Below are 14,429 nucleotides of genomic sequence, written 5' to 3'. Positions count from 1 at the left end.
ACAGAAAAGAATTTCGATTTAATGGTACGTTGGTACGTTAAACGAAATCTTTTATACCAAACCAAGCAAGAGATGATCGATCAAGCCAAAAAAGATGCACAATTATTAATAATATGATGTTTCAAGTAAATAAATGTCATGGTTCAAGTTTTTAAAGTTTTAAATCGGTTTTATATAAATTTTATTTTTAAGCCGAAAAACGACCGTTTTAGCCTCGTTTTAAGCGAAATTAAACATTTAACCGAAAAACGAACTGAACCAGATTATCCACAACATTATCCAGATTACGTAATCTGAATGTGTGGCCAAGAATGGAGGTATGGGCCCCACCCCACACCCTTATGAAGACCGATCGGTCTAGGGGGATAACCCCTTAGTTTTCATTTCTTTTTTTTTCTTACATCAATTCCTTGAACCTCTTCAAACATCCAAGAAATCTTTAATTTGTAACAAGAATCACAAGGTAAAAGCATGATTGTAATGGCTAATTCATAGATCTCGAGTTAGTTGCAAGAACATGAGGTTTCAAGTGAAAAATGGGTGAAAACCCGAGATGAAACCGATTCTTGCATGGTCAAGTGATGTATACAAGTTATACAAAGGATCTTGGTCCAAGAAAGGAGTTAAACGAGCCAAAAACGAATTTTTACGGTTAAATCTTTGTTTTTTATATCATAACCGAAACCATGAAAGAAATGGCTTGATTGTGGGTGTAACTTGCTTGGTGTGGTGTTGTTGTGCTTGTAGGTGTTGTATCTAGTTGTTAGCAAAGGCTTGAAAGCGAAATCTTTGCGATTTGAAGCTAGAAACACAAGGTAGTTCGGTTTTTGTATGAGATTTATATTTTGGACAGATTGTGGTGTGTTTAGAGTTGGGTCATGAAATTTCACAGAGATGATCTACACATGAAAATATGAGATCTGTGAAAATTTGGTAATTTTTGGACAAAGGATGAATATTTGGTGAATTTAATGCTCGGTTTTGGCTAAAAATGGTGAAAAATAGTTAAACATCATGAAAAATTCTGGAAAATTCCAGATAAGCTTTTTATAACATATAAAAGTCACACAAAAAATTTCAGATCCGTTGGAGAAGTCTAAGTAGGCTTTTCGGTAAAACGAGTTCTAGGGTTTTCTAGCTCGGTTTTAGTGAAAATGGCATGTAAAATGAGATTTTGGTTCTGGAAAAATTACAGGGGACTTTGGGGATGGCAGGGGCCATCCAGGAAAAATTTGGGATTTTTCTAAGGTCGTTTGATATTTTCGACATATTTAGTGTTTAAATGACGTTTAAAAATAGATAAATAAATGTTAAATATAAAGTTTAATTTTGGAAATAATTTTATAAAACTCCCCACTGTCAAAAAGTGATTTGTTCAAAATTTCAAGATCCGAGACTAAACGGATAATTATTTGTGCTAAAAAGAAAATAAAAACAAACTTTTAAAGCTTAAAACGCGTAAACCGGCAAAGTTCGCCTAAGCGAGCTGACTGTGTATAAAAACCCTAAAAATGGACTATTTTCATGAAACTAAGTTAATCAAGTAAAAATAAATCATCCGAAAATAATTCGGATGATTTGGGTAATTTTACCCGATTTAGCAGTTTCCGGTGTATTAAAGACGGAAACGGGCCCCGCGGCCAAACGGGGTGTCTAAACCGAGCTCTAATTTCACCACTTTAATTAAAATATCAGTAACAACTATTTTCGGGTCGTGTGTGACCAAACTCAATTTTGAAAACATAAAAACGGATAACCGTGCTAGGCACGCAAAACGGGAAAACAAACTAATAGTAGTTTTGACTAAAGAACTCTAAATGATATCACAATCTAAGTCCTGAGAAGTGTTTCGGGGTTAACATTGTCCCCGGATCGTGTACGGTACTGGGTTAACAGTGTGCCCAGACGTACCGGTTAACACGAATTTAAGTTATATTAATAGAAATTGTATAGTAACGACTTAGGGATCGTATTACAGATCCGGACCGGTAGCCGTGCACAGTGTTACATATTTGCTCACGAAAAGGTGAGTTTCACGAGCCCCTTTTTACTGAATTGTTTTAAATATTTTCCCGGGGCGGAAAGCATGTTCCTATCAAAATGTTTAAGTACATACTGAACGTATGGAAATTGCGTGTATTTTTATATTGTTTATTATACGGGAATCGTACGGAAATGTACTAAAACGGTAATTATCTGAGATGCTAATATTGTAAGGTTCCGCAATAGTGTTCTGGGTTAACATTGCCCCCAGAATGGGTACAGTACTGGGTTAACAGTGTCCCCATATGTCACTAGAAGTGTTTCTGGGTTAACATTGCCCCTAGAATGGGTACAGTACTGGGTTAACAGTGTCCCCATATGTCACTAGAAATGTTTCTGGGTTAACAGAGGTTTCACTTGTGGGCTCAGCATAATGACATCGCTAATATATGATTATTATAATGATTTGTCATCGTTTACTTAAATTAGTGAAACTCACAAACTATTCGTAGTTGACCCGTTTTCTTTACATGCTTTCTAGGTACACCCAAATTGGAATGAGTGTTACGTGCTTGATGATGTGTGCTATTTTGTGGAAGCTTAAGGATCTTTATTTTGTATTAAATATGTTAATGTATTATCGGTAAAACTTATGTGATAACGCCTAGACGGTAACGAAACTCGGAACAATGTAATACGTTGTAAATTAATGTAGTGGTGTTTTCTTTATAAGCAATGCTGTTGATATCAGACGAGTCTGTCGCACCCCATTTACGTTTCCGCTGCGGTTGCGGGGTGTACAGTTTGTAAGTTGAGTTATATTATCCTTATTATTGAATTACCCCTCTATTCCTAGGTTTGTAATTAGCTCAAGCCTTGGTGAGGATTGTGATTTTGACACGGACCAAGTAATAAATCATTAGGGTACATAAATAACAACCGTGAATTAAAAGCTAAGTAGACGTTGTTAGGGTTTTCTGGTAAAACTGATCGCAGGGACCCGGTTTCCTCGACGTCACCTATGTTAGCCCCTCTTTAGAACTCTGGCTTCAACCACATGTTAGCACCTGTGTCATTTTACGACCGTTAAGTCATCCTACCTAGGTGATTCGTTTTCTTATTATCGTTAGTTCCGTTAAGTTTCATCGTTAGTTATATTAAGCTAGTTAAGTTTAGTTAGTTTAAATAATTAAAAGATAAATAAATATATTATTTAGGCAGAACTTAGATTAGAGTTAATTATCTGAGCTGTTCTCACGTGTCTTTGTGTTCGACATCCGGACTTCCATTAGACTGTGCTGCTACGCGACCGATACACTTGTCGTTTGTGTGAAGTTTAGTTAGGATTGTTTGGTTTTATAAATTTAAGACTTAGTGTTGAATTGCAAGAATTAGTAATTAATATTTATATAGCTTTTCGCACATCAACTCAAACCTTTTATATTTATAAATATATGCTAAACATTCTAATAGAAATAAAGATCTTGCCATACATTAAAGCTTAAACCAATCAAATTTCCAATCTAAACTCTTATAGGTTGAACAACTTAATCTTAACCCTTCCTCATTCACTAGTATCCAATTATACATCCTAAGAATGTTTTGAGTCTTCCTAGGTTCAATAATTTTCAAAACTAAACAAGTAATCATGAAAAAAGTTTTAAAGTGTATTAAAATAGAAAATAACCATTGTTTTCAATGAAAAGAAAGAAGGGCTGGGGACACATGTTAACATGGTGAGTGGGTGACAAAGTAGCGACATGTGATTTCTCTTGAAAGATCCATTTCTGAATGGATTATTATGTGGTCGCTGACCATGCCAACATATACAATTATGTCAACTCTTTCTGTTGATCAAGTATTTCCACTTTCAAGCTGGCAAGCTTATACACCATTACTTTAATTATATTGAAAATGTAAATTATATAATGGTTAGATGAAAATAAATTCAGTTTTATTTTTTGAGAAATTATTCATATAGTTTTTAACAACCTATATATTTAACAAAAGTACAAACAAAACATAACAAAACAACAAAGAAATAAAAGGTTCAGATTCAATGCACCACATATACAAGTATACTAGTTTGTGACCCGTGTAGTACACAAATAGTTCTTAAAAATACAATATTTAATAAATAATCAGTATACAAGAAACAATAAACCCGTTTAACACTATTAATACATTGGTTGTACAATAGTTTTTAAAACAATTTTAAAATAAAAGATAATTATAAATAATATATGTTTAAAAAAATAGGAAGTAAATATTAAAGTAATGAATTTTAAGCATAAATTTTAAAAATGGTAACTATTATAAATTTGTTAAAAAGAGTGAGGTATAATGTAGAAGTACAAGTGACAAAACTTATAGCCTTTTATTAGGCTATGTGTAGCGGAGGGGCTACAAATGGGGGCGAATTGTGACACGTGGCGCCCAGTCAGCAAAGATGGCGAATTTGTTTTTGGGGTGTAATGGTGTAGGAGCTACAAGTTGGGCCCATAGTATCTTTTTTTATTATTTTTTTTATAATTAAACTAATCAAATAGAAACCAATTTCTTCAAATAATTAAATAAAAATGCATTAAAATTAAAAAGAAATACAAAAAAAAATACATAACTAAAAAAAATTCATAACTAAACATATATAAAAACATATAGCTCGGTTGGCATACATGTTTAGGTTCGGGTCTGTAAATTGAAACGGATAGCTCGGTTGATTTAGGTTCATCGGGTTCCATTGTAAGTTCACGTTCGGTTGGTTTTGCGAACCATGGTGTTGACCGAAAGGAGGGAATGGGTGGTTCGGTTGGTTCGGGTTGTTTCTAGGATTCATTTTGCATATACATATACACACACAACATATATACATATACATATATATACACACACAACATATATACATATACATATATATATATAACTGTCGAAGCATGAAATGAATCTGACCTGATCCATGACGATGTTTCCACGGATTTTCGAGATGAACGAACCACGTCTTGATCTTCTTCTCCGGTTGCTTGAGACCTGCAATGGTTTTTCGGGAGTGTGGAGGTGACTGCTAAGAAATCTCAAAGATCTCTTGTTTACAGACACAAAAAAGTGGTGGTGGCTCTTATTGAGCATGACCCCGTTAATAAGGAGGTGGAGATCTCCTTATATAGAGAGCCTCATGGCCACCATCATGGTACCCTAATGGGCCTAGCCCAGTTAGGGTTACCTCCACAAAACCCCCTCAGCCCAATAACATTGTATTAGTCCATATAATAAAATAAGCCAAACATAATAAATTTAGGGTCGTAAAACCGGGTTTAGTACCATACCCCTACAAGCCCCCCAAGTCCAGCGTTGCTCCTGGGCGCGCAAGCGTCTAGGTGGAGCGCTGGACTTTATGAGGTGGCGCTAGGCCATGAGGCGGTTTTTTCCCTTTTCTTCGGCCTTGTCTTTATTGTCTTTGAGTTTTGGGAGGTTTTCTTCATGATGGTGACATGTTGTGGTCTTTATGATAATGATGGTGCCCTCGCATGAATAAGATATAGCACGCATCATAACAATAGTGGCGCGAGGCCTGATAAAAGGTAGAGCGCGCATCTCGATAATAATGTAACATAACTTGCGCGCGAGGCAGCTTACGAGTTACGAGAATAATAAAGCCTGCGCGCGAGGCGACTTACGGATCTGAGAATAATAAAGCCTACGCGCGAGGCGACTTACGGATCTATAAGAAAAATAAAAACTGCGCGCGAGGCGACTTACGAGCTATAAGAACAATAAAGCTTGCGCGTGAGGCGACTTACGAGTTATAAGAATAATAAAACTTGCGCGCGAGGCGACTTATGAGCTATAAGAATAATAAAGCTTGCGCGAGTGGCGGCTTACGAGCTATAATAATAATGAAGCTTGCGCGAGTCGCGGCTTACGAGCTATAATAATAATGAAGCTTGCGCGAGTCGCGGCTTACGAGCTATAATAATAATGAAGCTTGCGCGAGTCGCGGCTTACGAGCTATAATAATAATGAAGCTTGCGCGAGTCGCGGCTTACGAGCTATAATAATAATGAAGCTTGCGCGAGTCGCGGCTTACGAGCTATAATAATAATGAAGCTTGCGCGAGTCGCGGCTTACGAGCTATAATAATAATGAAGCTTGCGCGAGTCGCGGCTTACGAGCTATAATATTAATGAAGCTTGCGCGAGTCGCGGCTTACGAGCTATAATAGTAATGAAGCTTGCGCGAGTTGCGGCTTACGAGCTATAATAATAATGAAGCTTGCGCGAGTTGCGGCTTACGAGCTATAATAATAATGAAGCTTGCGCGAGTTGCGGCTTACGAGCTATAATAATAATGAAGCTGGCGCGTGGCCATGGGGGATATTATGAGGCTCCCGTCCTAAGATTCGGATGTCTTCTATTGTGATAACGTGGTTGTGGTATACCACGACAGTCCCCTAATTCATTGCTGCTAAATGAGGTTTGTCCTTATCCTGATTTGGGATTAGACTACTCATTTGTTATGTCGCTTGCGCATAGGCTCTGGCTTTGTGTTATGCGCCACGCGCAGATGTTGCATGCGCGTGCGCTTAGGCTCTGGCTTTGTGTTATGCGTCACGCGCAGATATTGCATGCGCGTGCGCGTAGACTTTATGTCCCGCGCCACGCGCGGATGTTGCATGCGCGTGCGCGTAGACTTTGTGTCATGCGCCATGCGCATATGTTGCGTGCGCGTGCGCGTAGACTGTGATATGTGTGAGCATGTGATGCGTAAGCATATGTAATATGCGTGAGCATATGTGATGCGTGAGCATATGTGGTGCATGAGCATATGTGGTGCATGAGCATGTGATATGCGACTGCGCTCAAGCATCATGGTGGTGTGCATGTTGAACGGAGCGGAGCCGCGTTCGGTCTTGTATTCGGCGCGAAGCCGTATGGGTTTATGAGGATTCCCAACCTTTAAGTTTGGCGCTTGGCCTGATGGGTTTATGAGGATTCCCAACCTTTAAGTTTGGCGCGTGGCCTGATGGGTTTATGAGGATTCACACCCTTTAAGTATGGCGCGTAGCCATATGGGATATTATGAGGATTCCCAACCTTTAAGTATGGCGTGTAGCCATATGGGATATTATGAGGATTCCCAATCTTTAAGTATGGCGTGTAGCCATATGGGATATTATGAGGATTCCCAACCTTTAAGTATGGCGCGTAGCCATATGGGATATTATGAGGATTCCCGACCTTTAAGTATGGCGCGTAGCCATATGGGATATTATGAGGATTCCCGACCTTTAAGTATGGCGCGTGGCCTGATGGGTTTATGAGGATTCCCAACCTTTAAGTATGGCGCGTAGCCATATGGGATATTATGAGGATTCCCAACATTTAAGTATGGCGTGTAGCCATATGGGATATTATGAGGATTCCCAACCTTTAAGTATGGCGTGTAGCCATATGGGATATTATGAGGATTCCCGACCTTTAAGTATGGCGCGTAGCCATATGGGATATTATGAGGATTCCCGACCTTTAAGTATGGCGCGTAGCCATATGGGATATTATGAGGATTCCCGACCTTTAAGTATGGCGCGTAGCCATATGGGATATTATGAGGATTCCCGACCTTTAAGTATGGCGCGTAGCCATATGGGATATTATGAGGATTCCCAACCTTTAAGTTTGGCGCGTGGCCTGATGCGCGCCTGCACGGCGATGGAGTGGTGACTCGCGAGCGCGTGTGCGTGGCGGAGGTCTCTTGCGCAGAACCCACATGGTGGTTTCCGCGGTGGTTTCCACGGGCGCTCACACATGTCGGTGGAATGGTGACCTGCTGGCGAGCATGCGTGGTGGCAGTCTTCTGCGCAAAACCCACATGGTGGTTCCCACGGCGGCACATGCATGGCTGCGGAGTGAGAATCCGCGGGCGCGCATACATGGCGGCGGAAGTCTGGTAATTTTTGGATCTGCAATTTAAGAGTTAGATCTGCAATTTTAAACCTAAAATCCAGGTCTGTAATCTAGATCTAGATCTGTAAATCAGATCTAGATAGATCTGAAGCTCGGAGCGGATTTAAAACCATCACAGATCCGAAGACTTGATCATTCGAATCAGGCAGTTTCTTTTTGCACAGATCTGGAAGCCTCCTTTAGATCTATGGATCTTTTTGAGCTTTGATAGAACAAGCCTTGAAGCCTTTTTCTGTAAACTTCCAGATCTGGGTTTTTCCTGGGAGAGATCTGACAGCCGAGAGGAAGATCGAAGGGTAGTTCGTTGCCGTCCCACGGATGGCGCCAATGTCGAAGCATGAAATGAATCTGACCTGATCCATGACGATGTTTCCACGGATTTTCGAGATGAACGAACCACGTCTTGATCTTCTTCTCCGGTTGCTTGAGACCTGCAATGGTTTTTCGGGGGTGTGGAGGTGACTGCTAAGAAATCTCAAAGATCTCTTGTTTACAGACACAAAAAAGTGGTGGTGGCTCTTATTGAGCATGACCCCGTTAATAAGGAGGTGGAGATCTCCTTATATAGAGAGCCTCATGGCCACCATCATGATACCCTAATGGGCCTAGCCCAGTTAGGGTTACATCCACAAAACCCCCTCAGCCCAATAACATTGTATTAGTCCATATAATAAAATAAGCTAAACATAATAAATTTAGGGTCGTAAAACGGGGTTTAGTACCATACCCCTACAATAACCACACAACATATATACATATACATATATATATACACACACACAACATATATACATATACATATACATATACATATACATATACATATACATATACATATACACACAACATATACTATAATAATAATATTATTTTCTTCTTCCAGGTGATGAAAACACCTCGCCCCCGCCTCAAATCGCCCATATATCGCCGGGGGGGGGGGGGGTGTTCGCGCCCAATGTCGCCCAAAAGTCGTCCAAATCGGCGCTCACTACGCATAGCCTTTAGAGATAATAGATAACCACCCGATACAAAAATTCACCCTCTGTATGTTTTTAGTCTATGAAAAATCATATTGTTATGAGCTTTTCAAAAACACACCAACGTGTTTTATAAACAGAAGCAAAGAATAATTTTTTTTCCATATCTTTACAAAGGAACAAGTTACACTTATTAAGTAAACGTTCATCATATGTGAGATCCCGATAGCTCCATACGAACAACTCCAAGTATCCATCACGTAAGGGCAAATGATGAAAATATGTGACGGTTATTCTTTCTTATCTTTGACTTCCATCATCGTCTTTTACTACAAGACACCCCCTACCGCATGGTGCCGGAGGTCGTTGTTGATGTGGAATATGTCACGATTAATTGTCATTTAAACTGTCTTCTTTGATTGCAGCATTCTGATTCACGATTTCTTCGTCGAAAGTTTAGTGTTAGATCTACGAGCTATTTCATTTTCTACTTAGGGTTTTGAGTTTTGATTTTGTCAGAAGAGTTAGGGTTTTCAATTAATTATTGTGTAAGTAATCCCTAATTTGATCCATCTTAATTTCAGGTTTTGTATAGTTGAGTGTTTGGTTTGGGTTGGATTGAGGACTATGATGGTTTGTTTTTCTCTGTTAACCTGATTTCTTATACTTATTAGAGCTCTTTGTCAACAGATTGTTCATCCTCATATGAATTAGGGCAAATACATAAATTGCTTTGTTCTTGCAAATTAGGGGAAATAGATATCCAGGTATATTTAATGTTCCAGTGCTGAACTTGGTACTTTGGCGCAGAGCGACAACCATGTGTTGAACAAAATGGTTTGGGTTTCGGACTGTGAATGCTACAATGATCCAACAAACCAGGTTTCCTTAAATGAGCCATACTGAACCCATGTAGAAACTTACATCTTACCCAGCTTTACTTTCTTATTTTGATTATGATTTGTTGCCAGACTCTTCCCCATTCATGTTGTCTGAGGTAACTTGCGTTATAGTTATTTTTCCTTTTACTACAATAGTAGTTGGGATAATTTGTGTTTTGATTTTAATATAGTAATAAGGTTGTTTGGAAACAGCATATCGATACATAACCAATGCGAGCCACTACTGTTTGATTATTGTAATCTTAGTTCAGTAGTGATTTCATTATGTTTATTATAGTTTTAATTCAGTAGTGCTAAAAGGATAATATTGGTAGTTTTACTTTATTATAGTTGTCATCGTGATTTCATTATTGCTGTTTTGTTTGACATCCATGTATACTCAAAACAACTCAACACTTTACATTATTGAAAATTGAAGTACATTTGCTTCTGTTACCGGGAGACGGTATTGAAGCAGTCACTAACGCGAAAGAAGAGACTTATTTTGACTTCAAAGTACAAGTGCAGTCATGCTACAAGTTAACCAACTATATCACAATCTGCAATGACAAAGATACATGTCGTTCCCCATGAGGCATAACCTGGGCATACACTCTTATTACTACAGTTGCAAGAAAATCCCTAAACGGCTCGCGTGTAAGAACAAAATGTCAACCATATCCATAATAAAATTGGTTATCTAATAATAATGTTGATACTCACAAATACATGTAGATAACAACACATAAGAAGGGCGTCGTGAGCTATGCAAACTGCTGGCAGGTAACAACACACAACAGAAAACATATACGTACAAAGTCAATGTATAAGTGCTAACAAATGATCCAAATACACGCAAATTATGTGGGTCGCATTGACACAATATCTTGCATTTTGAACAGTTCTTGCAAAATATTAAGAAAAGTGACACTCCAAGACGACAGGTAAACATACTTCTTAATCGAACACCTTATAACTATGCTAGAAACTAACATTTTACAACAGTGAGCCACCTATGGTGGTCACATTTTGGGCTAAAAACCAACTGTGGTACAAAAGGAAATGATACAAAAATAGGACAATTTAGGGCTTTTATCTAAACGATCGCCCAATACTTCAGTAACTAACAAAGATAAAGGTACCATATACCTTCGACCTAACCATGAAGCCTGACTATTTGACATTACCAAAACAACCTCAACAGATGTCCCTGACACTACTACAACACCAAGTGACTCACCTATACCGACAACGGACCCCGAATGCAGGATGTCAAAAAGTCCACGGACAACAATCACCAAGTATACAAGGCTACCTAAAATTAAAAAGTAGTTGTCTCACTATACAACAAATGTTTGTTACATCTGCTTGCAATTAAAAGGAAAATTATCATAACTGTTATATTTTCTGTTTGATAAAAATAGGTTTACACTATGATCACTAGAGATGAGTTCGGTGCCCATAACGGTACCGAAAATAGCCCGGTATGCTACCGTACTGTTACTGATTTCGGTACCGATTTGGTAACGGTTTTTTTAGCTTATGGGATCGGTACGGTACACCGCTATTTATCGAATTTTGATTTTAAGGAATTTATTTACTAAACATAATTATTTCCCCATTACAGGCGACAAAAGAGTCAACAATGGTGGAATATCTACCAATCAACTCTTTTTGGGAATATCATAAACAGGTAAAACCCATCCTCTTTAAAAACACCTCACAAGCATATAAGTAACCTATACTCCTTTTTGCAGGCATAACATGAAAGTCATATGATAGCAAGTGATGCTGCCTAACACAGAACCATCAGATAAACCCATTTTGCCTAACACAGAACCATCAGATAAACCCATTTTGTATTTAATGGAAGAACGGCTAAATCTTTATGCAACTGCAAATACATAACATATTGGACTATGTAAACATTAGACCACCCGTAATGGGTGCGTTATGTGTAGCTTTGAGGACGGAAACGCGGGGGGTACACCGCCCCCCCCCCCCCCTGCGTTATGGTGAAGTTGAATTGGCAAGCGTTGTATATACAACGCTGAGAATGGTGATGATGACCGTTGCAAAAAATGACCGTTGGAAAATTAAAAAAAAAATTTTATTTCCTATATATTAAACCATTTCATCCCCAATCAAACCTCATTAAATTTATAAAAATTCTCTTTCAACTCTATAAAAATTCCTTTACACCAAATTCACTATATATGGATCCTCCATCTATATATAAACAGTTTTTCGGGCCCGACCAACAAGCCGAGGACGTGGAGGAGGAACGGGCGGTTACGAGTGCGATTATACTCGCGACACAGTACATGAGTTCCGTTACGGGTGCGATTAGCTCTCCACCCCCCGTTTCAACAAGAACATATATCGAACGAGATCGTGCCGAAGCCAACAACCGGTTGATGGCGGATTACTTCTGCGACACGCCGAGATACAAGAACCCGAAGACCTTTAGGCGTCGTTTTCGGATGTCTAAAAATTTATTTATGCGCATCACTAATGATTTGGAGCGTGAGTTTGATTACTTTAAGCAAAAGCCTGACGCTCGAGGGACGCTAGGATTCACGGCTATTCAGAAGGTTACGTCAGCCGTGCGCGTGCTCGCCTAGGGAAACACGACCGACATCAACGACGAGTATTTAAAGATGGCCGAAAAAACAACTCGGGACACCTTGGAGTATTTTTGTTACGGTACGTTTTGTTTTTTTTAAATAGTTTATCACTTGTTTACTGTGATCATTTATTTTATAAAAATTTTGTAAAATATAGGAATATTTAAACTATATGGACCACATTATCTGAGAGAGCCCAACGTTAACGATCTACAACGTCTTTACGAGGCACATACAAGGGTACATGGTTTCCCCGGCATGATAGGAAGTGTAGATTGCATGCATTGGGAATGGGCTAATTGTCCAACTGCATGGCGAGGTCAATTCACACGAGGTGACCAAAAGGGACCAACGGTCAGCCTTCAAGCGATCGCTTCATACGACCTTTGGATTTGGTCGGCATTCTTTGGTGTTCCCGGTTCCAACAATGACATAACCGTCTTAGAGCAGTCTCCTGTGATGGAGAGTTACATATCTGGGACCGTTCCCGTCGCTTTTATTTTGGGCTAACGATAACTTCTACGATCATGGGTACTATCTGGGTGATGGAATATATCCAGAGTTCGCGATAATTATTAAAACATTCAGAGACCCGATGGATGAAAAAAGACAGTATTTTAAGAAAGTGCAAGAGTCTGCGAGAAAGGATATCGAGAGGTGTTTTGGTGTTCTTCAACAACGATGGCATTATGTTAAAAATCCTTGTCGTCTGTGGTCTTTAGAAAGAATGGGATGTGCTATGTATGCGTGTATCATAATGCATAACATGATCATCGAGGACGAGGGAAGAGCAATATGTCCAACTTTCATACCGGACCCGGATCCACCACGGACTCCGGCAAGTATGGAGCAACGACTCGAAAACTCGGACTCCGTGCGGTCAAGAGAGATACATAACGCACTAAAGGAGGATTTGGTCCAACATCTTTGGATGTATCGGCCTCTGCCTGGTGAAAACGATGAGGAGGACGAGGACGACGACGATGATGAAGACAACGATGACGATAAAAACGACGATGAGGACGATGAGGAGGATGAGGACGACGACGAAGAGGGCGAAGACGACGACGACGACAACGACGAATAGTTTTTTTTATTTTTTCTTGTAATATTTATTTAATAAAATATTATTGTTATTTGATTATTCTTATTAAAAATTAAAAAAAAAACAAAAAGTGTAAAAGTGACTGGGCGCCACGTGGCGCATAACCCCTGGATGTGGAGAGTTATGACTACAGCCTGTTTTTGTACAAAACCATAACTCTGACTGGGCGTCACGTGGCGCATAACCCCTGGATGTGGAGCTTTACGACTACACATGGTCTTAGCATTGTGGATATGTAGAGGTAACAATAGCATTATGGTTATTAAGCATTGTGTCAGCTGATACAATTTTGTATGCTTTTGGGTTTGCTGCTTAGTTTCGGTCTTAAAAATCACCAAAGATGGATAACGGTATAACACAAACTAAACATGGCACCAACTCGGCCCGCAGCAACGCGCGGGTACGATTACTAGTTTGTATGAAAAATATATAGTGTAAATAATATATAAAACGAATTATTTTGTGAGCCCTTGTTTATTTTTCTCGCTTCTATTTTTTCAGTTAATAACTAAATTTGTTTACTGTTTTCCTTTTTTCAATTTCTAAATCTTTATTAATATCATTTACTTTTCCTGTTTTTCTTTTTCCACATAATAATTTTTTTTTTGAACGGTGAATTTCTTTTATTGTCTTTTGGTCTTGAACTTAATACCTCTCATACTCTCTCAACCCAAGATATTTAAAAGGTTTTGCCTTTATCAATGGATAACATGCAAATAAGGATGCTTTTAAAATTTTTTATTATTAACTATTTAATAGTTTATTTACTCTTCTCATGTAATAAACATGTTTCTAAAGTCTCAAAGTTTAAAAAGGAGTTGTCTTATGTTCTGGTTTAAAAAAAAATCAATCATACTGGTGATCAATGGCGTAGCCAATTATCTTTTCCTTCGGGT

At 38.8% G+C, this 14,429-nt stretch overlaps 1 long non-coding RNA gene across 7 annotated transcripts; it reads left to right on the top strand.

Annotated features, from left to right (window-relative positions):
• Positions 1-9,441: 9,441 nt before the first annotated feature.
• Positions 9,442-11,727, top strand: LOC143591825 (uncharacterized). 7 transcript variants are annotated; one of them, XR_013145786.1, is made up of 4 exons: positions 9,442-9,802; positions 9,892-10,458; positions 10,537-11,494; positions 11,559-11,727. It is a non-coding gene; the product is annotated as an uncharacterized LOC143591825 (long non-coding RNA). The 7 variants fall into 7 exon arrangements; XR_013145787.1 differs by having other exon boundaries at positions 9,442-10,458; positions 10,537-10,584; positions 10,704-11,494; XR_013145783.1 differs by having other exon boundaries at positions 9,442-10,458; positions 10,537-10,745; positions 11,006-11,494.
• The last annotated feature ends 2,702 nt before the right edge of the window (positions 11,728-14,429 follow it).

Source organism: Bidens hawaiensis, unplaced genomic scaffold, assembly GCF_021521415.1.
Source record: "Bidens hawaiensis isolate Kalapana, Puna unplaced genomic scaffold, B.hawaiensis_p1.1 tig00040084_1, whole genome shotgun sequence".
Lineage (NCBI taxonomy): Eukaryota > Viridiplantae > Streptophyta > Magnoliopsida > Asterales > Asteraceae > Bidens > Bidens hawaiensis.
The sequence above is the reverse complement of the archived record's forward strand: the minus strand, read 5'-3'. Positions and strand labels throughout refer to the sequence as shown.